Raw genomic sequence first — 17,301 nt, 5'->3', positions numbered from 1 at the left:
CAGAGACCCTTGGCCAGTGCCCAACCTAGCTGCCTGCTGACACTGGGCCTGTAGTGTTGTATCCAACAGTGTCGGTCAGCTGACAGTTGGTATGAGAAAGAAATTTGGTTCAATTTCCATTTAAAGATGAATCTACTTAATTTGCATTCTCTGAAACAATATGCAAACAGTAACACAGCCATCTTTTGAAATTCACACTTCTCAGAATTTTGCCATGTGATTTTCCAGCCAACTAATGGGTACAAAATACATATACTGGGATAAAGTCTACATAAAAATGCATATATTAGTGAAACTAACATGCAAAGGTGCATTATATTAAGCATAATTGCACACATAAATGTGTATATTAGAAGAATCTGAACTAAAATGTTGATAAATTTTCATGAGGACTTTTTAAAAAAATCATAAATTGATATGGAATTGCGGGTAACTGAACTTAAAATATGGAAAATGAGAAACAGAAATGGACACATTCACCCATCCCTAGCTGGCAGTAAGTCTTCTGTCAGCAGAATAGGGAGGGAAGCAGTTTTCAGCTATTCTCCCTCCCTTTGCAGCCTCCCACACTCCCTACATCTCATACAGAGGGTTGGGAAACCCTCCAGAGCTGATTTAGGGGTATACAGAGGGGGTTCAGTTACAAGGAAATAGCTGGAAATAGCTTCCCTGCCCATTCCACTGACAGATGCCTTACTGTTGGATACAATCCGTTGTTTGTGGGTGACCTATGCTCTGATTCAAAGTATTGATAATCCTTAAAAGAGAACACCTGGAAACATTCGGAATGCTAAGGGATCCTGTCCTGCTAAGTATAAGCAGCTCATATAAAGAGAAGAGTCAGGATTAAGGAGTCAGCTGGACTGTGAGATAAGACTTGGAGTAGCACTGAAATACAGTGTTGTGTAGTGGTTAGAGGAAGGGCCATTGTTCATTGTTTGGGCAGTCTACAGCCTACAGGCACAGTCTCTTGATTTGAACCAGGCAGTCCTCACTGTGATAGCAGCAGTTGTCAGAGACAGAAATGAAGAACCACAAAATTGTTCTATGGTTGAACTGTAAACATGAGCAGGCTTTCCTAAAACAGACCGCAGGGTTCATGTGCAAGCTGGGAGAAATAGAGTGTTCAAGCTAGGAGACCAGAGTTCAAACTCACACTCATCCATGAAGCTCAATGGGTGACTTTTGGCTAGTCAATGGCTCTCAGTTTTATCTACCTCACAGAGTTGAGAAGATAAATGGGGAGGGGGAGAAACATGTACACCACCTTAAACTTCTTGGAGGAAAGGTGGGATATGAATGTAGTAGTAATAATAATAATAATAATAATAATAATAATAATAATAATATACATCTCAGCATCCATACAACAATAATTCTCAAATTTATTATTCAAATGCCACACTGAATTCTACTGAGGGTTATCTAGAGGCTGCAAGGTTATTTTCCACACAACGTATACCCAGAAATCGGCCTGCAAAAATGGGCTGTGGGTAGAGTTGACACTCCCAATCCTGGTGTCTGCCTCTGGAGCTTTAAGAACTAGGAAGGCAAGATACTGTGCAGTAGCAGTGTCTCCCACCCTAGAGCCAGTGGACGCTTCATTCATCTCCTTTTGTGTCCTGCATGCTGTGCGTGGAACTAAAGTCCTGTTTGCTACAAAAAGGTGGGGAGATGGATGAAACAGTGAAGAGGAAGGGCCATTGTTCACTGTTTGGGCAGTCTACAGCCTACAGGCACAGTCTCTTGATTTGAACCAGGCAGTCCTCACTGTGATAGCAGCAGTTGTCAGAGACAGAAATGAAGAACCACAAAATTGTTCTATGGTTGAACTGTAAACATGAGCAGGCTTTCCTAAAACAGACCGCAGGGTTCATGTGCAAGCTGGGAGAAATAGAGTGTTCAAGCTAAGCCATTATGAGGAATCTGGGGAGCAGTCACATGTTGGTATCCTCTTTAGAATGGTTGCTGGGAGCCACAGAGGACACAGTGCTTCATTCAAGAACATTCTTTGGACCTTGCAGTTAACTGTTGCTCTAATGGTATTACTTAGCATCACTGAATTCATAGAAGTACTCTCCTAGGGCTCCCATGAACCATGGCTTTTGGAAGTGTATATAAGCCTCGTAGACAGTTGTGAGTTAGAATAGACAGGGGCAGGACTGTGAGTGATTTTACGACTTGTGCCTTGAATTATAAAGGAATAAAATCAAGTGTTATCATAGTTGCAGAGAGACTATAAGCCTTGACAGGAATGTGAAAAAAGGGAGATATTGTGATGAAGAATCACTGCTGTTTTCTGATGATTTGGAGATAAACAAATAGTTTACATTCAACAGAGAAGAAGCCCTGCATTGTATAATTGGTATATGTTATTGATATGACTTGCAAATTAATTCGCCTAAATTTAAAAATAAGGTCCTTTATTGGTCACCCACCAACCCAGCACCCTGAAAATGGTAAAATATGATTACTCCTCAAAAAGATGCTATTTATTGGCCTTCTTTCCTGAAAACTACTATAGTACCAGTAATCAAAGGACAGCTGTTTATGTCTAGGATGCAAGAAGAAACACAGAGAGAATAGGAAATGACATTTCAGAATATGGAAAAAATATTTCAGATATTTTGAAAGGAAGATAGTAAGAGAGAAATATATGAGGACTGGAGCAAATAAGAAATTAGACCAGGCTTGTAAATTTTCACTCATCTGATCAGCAGCAGAAAGATAAGGTGCAGAAGCAGGAAACGTTTACAAATACTGTTGCTGTGATTTCTTTGGAGACCACTCATGATTTTCAAAGGTATATATGAACAACCAGTCTCATAAAATATTTTGTGGGCCGGTATCTTCTGTGGACCTATTTGCACTACTGGGCTAGACATCAGAAAAATAATCTGCTCTAGTCTGGCTTCCTTTTTCAGACGGAGCAAAGAGCCTGGGCCAATGAAGGTATTACAAATGTTGCATAATATACATGTGCAATATTTTATTCCATGGATTAAATTAAGGGATGTTTTCATTTTTCATGCCAATGAGAGTATATCATCAAGCTTTTAAGCAACCATTTCTTAGTCTGATTTCTTCGCTCACCATCGCTCCAAGGCAATGTCAATTTCATGCCCCGAATTCTAAATATTCTAAATATTCTTTCTAGCCACTATACAAGTAAGATTAGGGAAAATTAATTCAATAGTTGCTTAGAAAATAATATTTATTGATAGCTGTTACATTCATATATGATAGTGTTCCTTTTAGGGAGAACCTTTCATGGTGTTCACATCTATTCATTGTACATGTCTACTCAGAAGTAAGTCAAATAGAATTTACTCCCAAGTAAGTATAATTCTGTGCACACGTACCTGGAAGTCTCATCTGCAATGTAAGGCTCTAAATTGTGATGGTAACATAATATACTGTTTTATGTGTGAGCAATTATATTTATATTTTTTCAACTGTTTCTCAGTTATTCACATACCTTGTATCAGTGCATTTCAGAGGTCAGCTCTGTACTGATAAAATGCTTATGTTTCTGTTGACCTTTGATTTATATCACATAGTATATCATGGTTTATTTAGGCGTGAATTCAGAGCTAAACAAATTAATGTGCCTTTTTAATCTGATTTCTAAAGTTCTAATCTAACCCTCATTTGCTGCCAATGTTGGATAAATCTCCCACTGTGTATATTTATAATGAAATAGAATCAGCACAGCAATAATTATTGGAAAATATTATTTAATATCCCAGTGGATCTCTCATCAACATTTTCCCTTCCCCCTGATTCTTGTCAATTTTCCCTCACAGCAAAAAATACATAGAATGACTTTTAAGAAATCTTATATACACACAGTGCGCTAAGTCATGCAATCAAAATGATGATCTGTGTATGCAAACTGAATGTATCTGGGCTGCATTTGACCTGCAGTAACCTAATTGTTTGATAGGTATACCACACTGACAGAACTAGGATAGGGCATGGCAGTGGTGAGGTCTGGGCTGCATGGGAATACCAGCAAGAGTGCCAGATTGGCTCTGCCTGTGCAACTGAATGGCCCCAACCTCACCTCCAACCTGTCCCACCCTGCACAGTCCCCAGCACCTTCCCATCTTGCACTGCCCCATAATCCTGGCCACTACTGGACAATTTAGTCACAATTTAAATTAAGTCCCATTTATTTCAGCGGGAACTAAATTCAGCTAATTTACAGCACAATCCAACTCATATTTACACCCAGGCTGAGGGAAGCTGGCTGTGGCGGACCCCTAGCTGAGCTGACAGGCTCCTGGCACCGCCGGGCTCTACCAGCCTCTGCTGGCCAATGGGGGTCCAACAGGGATGGCCAGCCCAGCAGACGGAGAGCAGGCGAAAGCTGGCAGAAGGCCACAAAATGGGGCATTCCAGGGGCATGGCAGAGGAGGAGCCAGAGTGACTTATGTGTCAGCCTCATGTTTGGGGCACTACCGCAGGTAATCCCCCAGGTAAAATTTCCATCGGCCAATAGGCTGACAGAGTAAAATAATTTCCATGGTGGCCAATGGGGAGTGCTTACTCCCTGGTAGGCTTGTTTGTGGGAGCCAGACTTTGCTTTTCCGGCCCCCACACATGGCTCCCGAGTGAGCTGGCATTCAGCCAACCTGGTGGCTCTTGAATGGGGAGTGGTTGTCATGGAGCTTTCCACCGGCTCCTCCTCTGCCTTCCCATGATTTGGATTGCTCTGCGCATCTGGATCCAATCCATTGGTTTAAGCACTGCAACTGCAGCATTTTGCAAGTAATCCATATATTTTGCAAGCTGATTAATTAAAAAATGATGAACCATTTGAAGGATATTGTCTCAAAATCATTATATATGATTAAAGGGTATATTGACTGTCTTATGCAGTGATGGCCTCTCATTCGCTGGAAGCATTTAAGAGGTGGCTGGATGGTCATCTGTCAGAGATGTGGTAGTTACACCCTGCATTGCAAATCCTTCACTGAGCAAAGAGTTTGGGCTATGTAACCTCTAGAAACCCTCCCAACTCTATAATTCTTTAATCCTATGATGAGATCTGGTAGTTACAGAGAAGTATGAGAGGAGGACATAAGGCTCCCAAATAGGAAAGTATTTAGATTACTAAGAACATGAAGTCATTAAATGGGATTCAGAGCAAAGGGGAATCATGTTGAGGTCCCATTTAAATTAAGGTGAAATGTTAGTGATGATGACTAACTTAAGGCCACTGATTTCAATGGGAGCTAAGCATTCCCAACTTGATCTGGATCCAGTCCATGATATATGTACACTCAGGGATCCATTTGAAGCAAGCCTGAATTTCTACATTAGTATAAATTGTTGATCTAAAGTGGATATTTATCTGAACTGTTTTTACTCACTGCCATGCTATTTTAAATTTTGTCCTGTTTTTAATTTGCATGGTTTTGTATTTTATTATTTACTGAATCATTTTTTTCACAGGTGGAGACATTGGTACTGAGATCCACTGCTATGAAGACACATTCCATTGCACAAATACTGACTCGTTCTTAATGTGGAACTCTTTCCCAGTAATAACGATTTCCCTTCCACTTTGTTGAGTAGTAGAGATCACACATCACGTCATCAAGTGACTCAATGGAAGGAGAAAATCATACTGAAGTGACAGAATTTTTCCTCTCAGGACTAACAGAAAGTCCCGAGATGACCATTGTTTGTTTTCTCTTGTTTCTGGTGATGTACCTGTTCACTTGTGTGGGGAATCTTGGGATGATTGCCTTGATCAGGATTGATTCTCGACTCCATACCCCCATGTACTATTTTCTCAGCAACTTAGCTTTTGTGGATTTTTGCTATTCCTCAACCATAACTCCTAAGACATTGGTGAATTTTTTAGCTGTCAGGAAAGCCATTTCATTTGGCGGCTGCATCGCACAATTGTTCACCTTTGTCCTTACTGCAAGTGTTGAGTGCCTTCTGCTGGCTGTAATGGCCTATGACCGATATACGATATACGATCATCATGACAAAGAAAGTTTGTGCCCAAATGGTAGGTGCTACCTATCTGATCGGCTTGATCCATGCTCTGGCACAAACTATCTCCACCTTTAGTCTCTCCTTCTGCAGCTCCAACATCATCAATCATTATTTCTGTGACATTCCTCCACTAATAAAGCTCTCTTGCAGTGACACCTACAACAATGCAATTGTGCTTTACACCTTTGGCACTTTTCATGGCATCTTCACTTCAGTGGAGATCCTGATCTCCTACATCTACATCATCTCCGCCATTCTGTGGATCCGCTCTTCAGAAGGCAGGCGCAAAGCTTTCTCCACATGTGCCTCTCATCTTACAGCTGTCTTGGTATTTTATGGAACCACAGTATTCATGTATGTCCGACCAATTTCAAGCTATTCTCTGGGCCGAGACAAAGTGATCTCTGTGTTCTACACAGTGGTGATTCCCATGCTGAATCCCCTGATCTATAGCCTGAGGAACAAGGAAGTGAAGGATGCATTGATGAGAACCTTAGGGCGGATAAAGTTTACTCAGTAAGCATATGCTATATATGATTGCACTAAACATGGACAGAGACAATGATTGGAATAGTTTATTTTATGCATTACGGGTACTCCTAATTGCGCGAACTGTAATTTAAAAAAGAAAAGAAAAAAGTGTGATTATTTATCTATTATTAACGTGTATACTGTTCAATAATAATTCTCTGAGTGGTACAGTTTTAAAATCATTAAAGATTAAAAATGAGCAACAAGGGAGGGGAAAAAATCACAATTTTTTAAAAATGGAAGAAATAAAACCACCAGCAGAAAACCATACAAAACAGCATTAAAGAGCCCTGGAAGATCTTAAGAATTCAGAACATCTGTGGGGAAAAAAGGGAACTTTACCTGGTGCCAAACAGACTATAGCATGGGGAGCAAGTGAGTCCCTCGGGTGAGGGCATTCCATAATCAGGATGCCATGGCTGAAAAGACAGTCTCCAGTAGCCACCTGCTGCAGCTCAATTTGGTAGGGGGACTCAGGGTCTTTGAAGATATATTATATTATATTAAAGCCATTTCTATACCTCTTAATATATATAAAAATCTCTAAGTGGTATGCAGAAGATAAAACAACAGCAAATATTATAAAAATATACAATAAAGCCACAATACAAATGCATACATAATACAAATTAACAAATAAATATCAAAGCAATTGCCTTGCACTTCTCCATTCAACATCTCTCAACCTCGTGGCTCTCACCCAGGATCCACCCATCCATCCTGGCTCTCACCCAGGGTCCAACGCACACAAATCGCTCCCAAAGTCTCACAAGATGACTGTAGGGTCCAATATCTTTCAGATAACCTGGCCCAAACTAACACTTTGAATTGGGTCATTGCTGTTGTGTAGTGGCCCAGAAGCTGAGCTCTGGTCCCAGAAGTCTTCCATTAAATTTTGCCTCTGCTATGAAATTCATAGGTGGCTGTGGAAGAAATCCATAAGCGAGCAGGGGGTATTATTCTCCTTTCATTTTGCACCCTCAGTTTCCCATACAAGAAAGAAGGAAGTGGCACCATTTTAGCCATTATAGGCTATTAAGCCTGCTGGTAATAAGTCCTAGTGAACTCAGAGGGACTGACTTCAGAGTAGACACGTACATGAGTGTGCTGTAAGAATGCCTTGATTTAAAATATTCATTGAAGAGTGGGTTATAAACACTAAGGGTTGTATCCACAAAATTATTCCATTCGTGCAAGGACCTCTGTCTATGCAACAGGACTTCCTGTCCCTTCTCTTCATGCCCCCAAATCTGCTTTGGGAGTTCCCCCGACCCTCTATAGAAGATTGGGGGGCACAGGGGGGAAAGGAGTGGATGTCCCATTGTGCAGATGGAAGTCCTTGCACTAACTGGACAATGTCATTGGGTATAACCCTAGTGCTAATAATAATAACAAAGCTATATTAAAATATTATATTATTATTAATTGCATTTATATCCCACCTTTTCTCCAAGGAGCTCGAAATGGTGTACATGGTTCTCCCCCTTCTCATTTAATCCCCACAACAGCCTTGTGAGGTAGGTTAGGCTAAGAGGCAGTGACTGGCTCAAGGTCGCCCAGTGAGCTTCATGGCTCCCAGGTCCTAGTCCAACACTCTAAACACAGAATATTCACAACTTTTCAACTCAAATGCAAAAATAAAAATCTTGCTTGCTTTGATATGAGCAAACTCATTAATGAAAAAGAAACAGAAAAGCACATTTTAAAAAAGGATTACACTGACATGGCTACAGCAGAAATCTCCACATTCCAATGTGGGATGAGTGTGGTCAGCCACACTGAATGTTGATCTCCTAGCAGATACCAAAATGAAAGGGGGGGCTGTATCAAGCAAAATATTCACTTTATTAACAATTTTTAACAGCAGTCAAGATAAAGGCTAGAGATAAATGACACCATTTAAAAGAATAGTTGAGCTGGGACTCTTGAGCATCAGCTGGTTGATAAGGGGGAAAGATTTTATAAAATCCTTTCCTAGTTTTGAAGGGAACAGGTAAAAAAAAATCAACAAGATTTAGAAATGGCCAATTTTCAATTTTTGCACATTTATATTGTTTTAAAGATTGTTGTTGGTTAACTCATTTCACAGAATTTAGGAGACTTTTCAAGACCCACCCATTCCTTATAGCACTGAAAACAACAAGCAATGGACACTATCCTGATAGTTAAGCACTTTAAAGCCCCATTGATTTTAAAAGGAGATATTTAGGTTGCAAACATACCCACACTGGGAGAAAGTCTCACTGAACTCAATGGAACTTACTTCTGAGTAGACATGCATAGGATTGCACTGTGAAGCATATGTTTTACTCTCCCATTGAGAACAATTTGGCATGAAAGGGCTCAACAGCTGAATGGTGTTTTTTGTTTTTAAATATATTATGCAATATGTGAATGGCCTCCTTCTCACCACCCTTCATTATAAAATGATTGTTAGCTTTTGAAAACTTCTCGGTTAGAAAGCCATTTAGGGGCAATATGGAGAAACAGTTAAGCAGGAAAAAGGCCTTTCTCACTCCATGCTTTATCATCATAAAACGTGCAGCCTTTAGATTAGAGGTGAGGCCTTTTATAGAGTTCTAGGTGTACTCATACAACTGCTCAAGCTATAGTAAGGGCAGGAGTGGTTGGCAGGGAGGGCTAATGCTGCTTATCTGGCCTCCCAGCAGCAGCATTGCTCCTGCTTACTGGGAGGCCAAGGGGAACAGGCAAGGTGGTGGGGAGGTGAGGCCTATGTGAACACATCAGCAGGAGTGCTAGACTGAGTCCCGACCTCCTTACCGCCTTGCCTCTCTCCCACTCCCTTCCAGTAAGCAGCAGCAATGTCACTGCCAGGAAGTCAGGTGTGTGGCATCATCCCAACCAGCAGCTCCTGCCTTTTCTTTGTCATCTGCTATCATTTTGCCACCCTCACTGAGTAGCTGTGCCACCATTTCTTTTCTCTCTCTTTTGATCTGGACGTACCTGAAGAAAGCTTTTTTGTTGCTTTTAGCATCCCTCGCTAACCTCAGCTCATTCTCAGCTTTAGCCTTCCTGACACCATTCCTGCAATTCTGTGATACCTGCCTGTACTCTTCCTTTGTGGCCTGGCCTTCTTTCTACTTCCTGTATGTGTCCTTTTTTGTTTTCAGCTCTAAGCTTTTTGTGAAGCCACACTGGCTTCTTCTGCTGTTTCCCCCCTTTTTTCCTTGTTGGAATTGCTTGCCATTGCACTTTTAGAATTTCCTTTTTTAGAAACTCTCACCCATCTTGGACTCCTTTTCTCATTAGGGTCGCTTGCCATGGAACTGAACTTACAGTTGTTCTGAGTTCATTAAAATCAGCTTTCCTGAAGTCCAGGGTGCGCGTATGGCTACTCTCAGCTTTTGCTTCTGTTAAAATCAAGAATCAAATATGGTGTGGGCACTTTCCCCCAGAGTTCCCATAACTGCCACTTCATACACCAAATTATCTATTTTGGTTAGAATCAAGTCCAGGATAGCTGATCCTGTGGTTGCTTCTTACACTTTCTGTAGGAGAAAGGTATCTCCAACACAAGTCAGAAATTTCTTGGAGGGGCCATGTTTGGCAGAGTTTGTCTCCCAACAGATATCGGGATAATTGAAGTCCCCCATTACTACTACATTATGCCTCCTTGAAACATTGGCAATTTGCGTTTCAAAAGTTACATTCTCGTCTTCTTCTTGATTGGGTGGTCGGTAGTAGACTCCAAGCACCACATTCCTTTTATTACTTGCCCCATTAATTTTAATCCAGATACTCTTGGTGGAGCTACCAAGCTCATCTTCTTGTATTTCTATGCAGGGATATATATTTTTAACATATAGTGCGACTCCACCACCCTTTGTATTCCTTCTGTTCTTTTTGAACAAGTTGTATCCTTCAATTGCTGTATTCCAGTCATGGGAGTCATCCCACCAAGTTCCCGTTATACCTATCAAGTCGTAATTGCCCTCCTGTATTAAGAGTTCAAGTTCATCCTGCTTGTTTCCCATGCTCTATGCATCAGTATACAGACATCGAACAGCATGTGATTTATGGCTTGGCTTCCTTACCACATTTTTCTGAGGACTGTTACTGGGCCCTATTAGAGCCGATCTCTCTGTTCCTGTTACTGTGCACAAGCCTTCAACAGTCATTACCACCAAGTTTACATCTCCCTCCCCCTTAGGATGTCGGTGTGTGCGTATAGAGATCATACAAGGAAGAAATCCAAGTGTCGCATAGAACAGTAAATAAGCCAGGCCAGGCAAGTTTCTTGTAAGAGTCTTTACTAGGCAAAGACATTAGACACAGTTCTGTCAACAAAACGACTTTTTCCCCCACACAGAGCTTTTGCAAGAATCCCTTCTTATCTGCTTGCCAGCCAACTGCTGACCTTGGCAAACCTGGCGCTCTGTTCTTCCAGCTTAACCCTTCTGCTTCAGGTTTCACTCTCTCACTAAAAACCCTGTCTGTGAGTCTCACAGCATGCCTCACTGACCAACAGCCCCCACCTGAGACTCACAGATTACAAAACTTCATTGTTCATCATTATATTTCTACAATATTAACTTTTTCATTACAATACACATCAGTACATGGTTTGTTTCCTTACAGTTTCTATTTACATTTTCAGTTCAGTTTTTGTTTCTTTATTTCTTTATTCACATAAGTTTCACAGAGTCATTTATGTTCACTTTTATTTGATAATACATTTATATTTCATTCCTCAATACAAAATTTCCACATGAGATCCATTGTTTCTTTGTCTATTGGTCCTTCTTTTTCCCATTCTACAGGATATTCATCTGTCTCATTATTTTTATGTGTAACATTAAATGTGAATCTCTGAGGTGGTTGTCCTTTTGTTTTTCTTTCTGACCTTCTAACATTATTTATTTCCATTTCTTCCTCACTCTCAATTTTACTTGGACCTGCACTAGTACCTGGCACTTCTGTATCTTGCATTGCCATGTCTTCACTTCTCAGTCTTTTTACAGTACGTTTGCCACTGTGTATTAGATCAGTCAATGCAGTTCTTAATGGAATTTGATGCCCAAAAGGAACATCTGTTGCTTCCTGCTTGTTTGCACCCTCAAGTATCACTGTTTGACTGTCTCTCCAAGGTTTATCTATCACCTTTATGCTTCTGCTTAACACTAACTGTTGTTTCTCAGGCAACCAAACTCTATAATATGAATTCTGAAATCCCAAAACGCGTCCTGCCTGAGCTCTTGAGCCTAATTTACCATGCCTTTTCTGTTTTGCAACATGTACCCAGCATTTTGCCCCAAAACGCTCTATGTGTTTCACCCTGGGCTTTCTTCCAGTCAACTTCTCATAGGGAGACATGCCTATCACTCTGTGCACAAGGCGGTTCTGAATGTATGTAGTGTACAGAATACATTCACCCCAATAAGTGTTATTCATATCTGCATCTGCTAGCATGGCTCTCATTGAATCTTGCAATGACCGGTTCCTCCTCTCTGCAGTTCCATTGGAGGATGGGCTGAAGGGAGCAGTGAGACTCTGTATTATTCCCTTCTTTTCCAAATATGTTTTAAATGAATTACTGGTAAATTCCCCACCTTGATCTGATTTGATATTTTTGATAACAACCCCATATTGTGTCTCTGTCCTCTGTATAAATGCCTTTAATTTCTCTTCTGCTTCACTTTTCTTTTTCAATAAGAATACATGTGTAAATCTGGAGAAATCATCCACAATCACTAAATAAAACCTTGCTCCACCTTTTGAGCACTGGAAAGGTCCAGCCAAATCCACATGTATGAGCTGATAGGGTTTAGTGGTCGTGCTTTCACAGCTCTTATTGACAGGAGTTACAGTCATTTTTGTTTTATAACATACCTCACATTCATCCACATGCTCACAATGTGTTAATTTCAAATCTTGACTATGCTTTGGGGTGTTTTTCACCTTTTCAAATTGTGCGTGTCCCAATCTTCTGTGCCATTCATGTAAACAATTTTCATGTTTATTTTTATTAACTCCTATCCAGGCACACGTGGGTTTATCAAGAGTGCACTCAACCATAAACATTTGGTTCTGTAATTTCCCTTGCATACATATTTCACCATCCTTTCTCACAAAACATCTATCCCCTTCAAATGTAATTTTACAACCTATTTGAGCCAATTTTCTTACTGATAGAATGTTATATTTTAAACCAGAAACTAATAACACATCTGTCAATATAGTTCCCAAATTACATAACCTGAGCGTGCCTCTTGCAATTGCGTCCTGAGTCGATCCGTCAGCCAGATAAATCTTCTCCTGCACTGGCTTTGAAGTGTAAAATAAACTAGAGTCTGTGATCAGGCAATTAGACACTCCGCTGTCGAGAAGCCACTTAGAGTTAATTAGTTTATTGTCCTCCTTAGTAACAAAGTTCACGCTTGTTCTCTGACTTCCAAAGTCCCTGTTATTTCTCTTCTTACTTAAACAATGTCTCTGTATATGTCCTCGGGACCCACAAAAGTAACATATTTTATTCTCTTGCCTGTTCCTTTGATATTGTTGTTGTTGTACAGCCACAGTCTCTTTTAACTCAGTTTTCTTATTCTCTTGTCTTCTATTCCATTCTTGTTGAAGTTTCTGTTCTACAAAGTCCAAATTTAGGTTTCCGTCTGGTAAACTTTCCAAGCTCGAGACCATGACATCCCATTTTTGATCAAATGAAGATAACAGTATATAGACCATCTGAATGTCACTATGATGCACTCCTCTATCTTGCAGCTCAGCATTTAATCTACGAAATTCAGCCAGATGCTCTGTCATAGTCACTTCATCTGTAAAACGCATCTGATAAAGTTTCCGTGCTAAACACAGCCTGCTCCCTGCAGTTTGCTGCACATGAGCGGCTCTTAGCTTCTCCCACATTTGATTAGCTGTCGGCTCATTACTCACCAGCAACAGTTGAGAATCAGACAGCCCCAGAGTAATAAAAGCCTTCGCTTTCTCATCTTTCTTCAACCACGCTGCTGAAGGAGCTGCCGGAGGTGGGTTTTCTACGACATCATTCAACTCTTCTTTAATCAGAACTGCTCTCATTCTCCATTTCCAGCTGGAGTAGTTTACAGCATTCAGTCTCTCCATCGGCATCCCGGATGACAGGTTTACAGCCATGTTGTCCACTCTTACTTGCCTCTTTCTTTCACTTTCTTTTCTCTTCTGCAACAACGTCACGTCAATGACTCTCGAACCCGTTACCTTGTATGATAAGCTGGGCCCATAACCCCTGTCGGCGCGTGCGTATAGAGATCATACAAGGAAGAAATCCAAGTGTCGCATAGAACAGTAAATAAGCCAGGCCAGGCAAGTTTCTTGTAAGAGTCTTTACTAGGCAAAGACATTAGACACAGTTCTGTCAACAAAACGACTTTTTCCCCCACACAGAGCTTTTGCAAGAATCCCTTCTTATCTGCTTGCCAGCCAGCTGCTGACCTTGGCAAACCTGGCGCTCTGTTCTTCCAGCTTAACCCTTCTGCTTCAGGTTTCACTCTCTCACTAAAAACCCTGTCTGTGAGTCTCACAGCATGCCTCACTGACCAACATAGGATTCAGTTTAAAGCCCTCCTGATGAACTTTTCCATGCTGTGGCCAAACATATTCTTCCCAGTTCTTGTGAGATGCAACCCATCACTTGCCAATAGTCCAGGAAGCATAGCCTGTGGTCCCAGAATCCAAATCTCTCACGTCAGCACCACCTTCGTAGCCATTCATTCACACGGAGTATTTTTCTTTCCCTTTTTACTCCTCTTCTAAGTACTGGAAGGATGGATGAAAAAACTATCTGAGCCCCAAAGTCCTTAAGTTTCCTTCCCAGAGCTTCAAAGTCTGATGTGATTTCTTCATAGCTTTGTTTGGCAGTATCATTTGTTCCCACATGGATGAGGAGAAAGGGATACCTGTTGGTGGGCTTGATGAGTGATGGCAACCCTTCTGTCACATCTCTAATCCATCCTCCTGGTAGACAGCATACCTGGCGAGTTCATGGATCTTCTTGGCATACTTGGGTTTCGATCCCATGCAGTAGGGAGTCTCCCACTACTAGTACTCTTCTCTTCTTGTTGTGGGGCGTGGTTTCATTGCCTCTGCTTGATTGAGCTTCAGCCTCTTCCTCATCGTCGCACGGGGTCTCCTGTAATTCTTCCACCACAGGCTGTCCTCCTCCTCGAGTGGTTGAAAGCAGTTCCATAGTTCCACTGGTGAAGGGTGTCTTCTAGCTCTTCTGCTCCTAACTGTTACCATTTCCCACGGAGTTTCCTCCACTTCATTGCTCCTCTCCAAAGCAGCCTCCTCTTCTGCTGCCACATGGTGTTGCTCTTCTACCTCCACTTCTCTTTGCTGTTGTTGTTCCAGCATTTGGTCTAAGAACTCTTCATTTTTTCTTATAGTCCTCAGTGTGGCCACCCACTGTTCCAGGCCTCTCACTTTTTCTTCCAACAGTGCCACGAGCTTCCACTTGTTGCACGTTTATGCCATGTTGTTCTCACACACGGCACAACCACTAGAGTATCCTTCCAGTTCATACTCTCTTCTACCTTTTGTTTCTGACTACTTGTTTTGTAGTGGCCTGTGCTTTGTCCTGTCCTACTTCAGGGTAAACTTGAGAGTCCCACTGGTATGTGATGTGCTGTACAAGGAAAATTTATTATTTTTATATTATTTTTAGGGACCTCCCCCTTGACCTCCTCTGTCAAACTGCTTTGTCAAACTCCTGTTTGCTCTCCCTGTTCGCTTACTCTGTTTGCTCGCTCTCTGAAATGAAAGCTAGCTTGCTTATATCTCCTCACCTGTGGACCAACTGAGACAGCTCCATCTGCTCTGCTCAGTTAGGAGTCAGAAAACAGAATGAAAGTCCCAGCACACACAGCTGCTGCTTGTTGCCCTCAGCAGTTCTCATGCCATACCCTTAAGCCAATAGCTATCAGGCCACACCCCTTCTAATCAAGGTGCCATGGAGCCCTTTAGAGCACACAGCTTAGAGCACATGGCTTCACAGCCCTCTTGGCCTTTTTCCTTTCCTCTCTACAGCTCCTTTGTCAAACTCCTGTTTGCTCTCCCTGTTAGCTCACTCTGTTCGCTATCTCTCTGAAAGCTAGCTTGCTTATATCTCCTCACCTGTGGACCAACTGAGGCAGCTCTGCTCTGCTCTGCTCTGCTCTGCTCTGCTCTGCTCTGCTCTGCTCAGTTAGGAGTCAGGAAACAGAATTTAAATGTGTATTTAGGCCCCATCTGCACTATGCATTTAAATCCATATCATACCACTTTAAATAGTCATAGCTTCCGTCAAAGAATCCTGGGAACTGTCATTTGTTAAGGGTGCTGAGTTGTTAGGAGACCCCTATTCCCCTCACAGAGCTACTGTTCCCAGAGTTCCCTGGGGGAAATTATTGTTTCATTACTCTGGGAATTGTAGCTCTGTGAGGGCAATAGGGATCTCCTAAAAATTCTCAGCACCCTTAACAAACTATACTTCCCAGGATTCTTTGGGAGAACCTCTGACTGTTTAAAGTGGTATACTGCTATTTTAAATGCATAGTGCAGAGGGGGACTTAGTCCGTTATATCTCTAACTGTTTGTGTGGACATTAAGTTTTGCAACATTTTTCATTCAGGTGAGCGGCCCCCAAACTTGGATTTAAAGACATTGTGCAGTTTGACAAAGCTGATCTTGTTAGCTGTGCCATATGATTGGTGGCATCTGCCATGTTCAGTTTGTTTTGTAAACCATTACTGAAACTGAAGAGCAAAGGGAGGAGCAAATGAAGTAGCAGCACAGGAAAAACGTTCACTTACGAAGCTGAGGTATGGCTGTCCAAAATAATGCCATTACAGAAGAGCTTCAGCCTGCTTGTTTTAAAATAATAAACAAATACATAATTTTAAAAATAAGTTTGTTTTAGATCATTCTTGCCTGACTCTTTATCGACTGTAAACTGTTGCAACAGTGCATGTGTACCATTTTAATAAGGCATCCTCTGAAACAGGGACAGTGATTTAGCCAGGACATCAAACAGAAAACAGGGACTATCTCTTGTCATAGAGATAGCTGGGGCGAAAGCAAGGGAGGCTGGTCCATTAGGGTAAGTGAGGCACTGTCCCACCAACTGCCCTCAGCCAGCCCCCACCTGTTTGCCTTCTTACTTTCAACCAGTCCAAGGGACAGCACTGTCTGTCAGTGTTGCCTGTTGTAGAATGCAGGGTGGAAGATGGGAAAAAACTAGAATTGGCTGGCTCCACTTCTCTTTGGCTCTGGCTCCACCTACTGTGGGCCTCCCTGTCTTCTGCTCTACCAGTTCCAGTGGGCACCAGCCACCAATAGGCAAATGTTTTATGTCCTGCTGACATCAGTGGCCTTAAGTTAGCTGTAGTTCTCACAATACCACCCCAGGTCTGGTCAGTGCCACTTCAGACTACAGTTGGTGGCTCCTCTGTACAAGAATTTCTTCGAATATAGAAAACTAACATTTTCAGGCTAGAACTCTTGGTGGTCCCCCATGCCCCTGAGGTTCAGTTAGCCTTTTCTAGGAACCAAGGCTTTAGTGTGGCAGACCCTGCCCTGTGGAACTTCCTGCCAATAGAAGTTTGATAGGAGTCATATCTAGGGTTGCCAGATCTCTGTTTTTCAGCCTGAGGCTCTGGTTTTTGGGGGTCCCCCCTGGCTCTCTGCCTGAATCACCTTAATCTCCGGACTTTCAGCTTTCATTTAAAAAACAAAGTAAGTTTCTAGGTGGTCTGATTCCAGAGA

The 17,301-nt window shown here is 41.8% G+C and overlaps 1 protein-coding gene and 1 pseudogene across 1 annotated transcript in view; both read left to right on the top strand.

Annotated features, from left to right (window-relative positions):
• Nucleotides 1-17,301, top strand: part of KDM2A (lysine demethylase 2A) — a 542,877-nt gene that overhangs the window by 92,202 nt on the left and 433,374 nt on the right. The gene's annotated exons all lie outside the window — the stretch shown is intronic.
• On the top strand, nt 1,589-6,751 carry LOC133376781 (olfactory receptor 5AP2-like; annotated as a pseudogene).

This window comes from Rhineura floridana, chromosome 2 (assembly GCF_030035675.1).
Source record: "Rhineura floridana isolate rRhiFlo1 chromosome 2, rRhiFlo1.hap2, whole genome shotgun sequence".
Taxonomy (NCBI): domain Eukaryota; kingdom Metazoa; phylum Chordata; class Lepidosauria; order Squamata; family Rhineuridae; genus Rhineura; species Rhineura floridana.
This window is presented reverse-complemented; position numbering and strand designations above follow the sequence as displayed.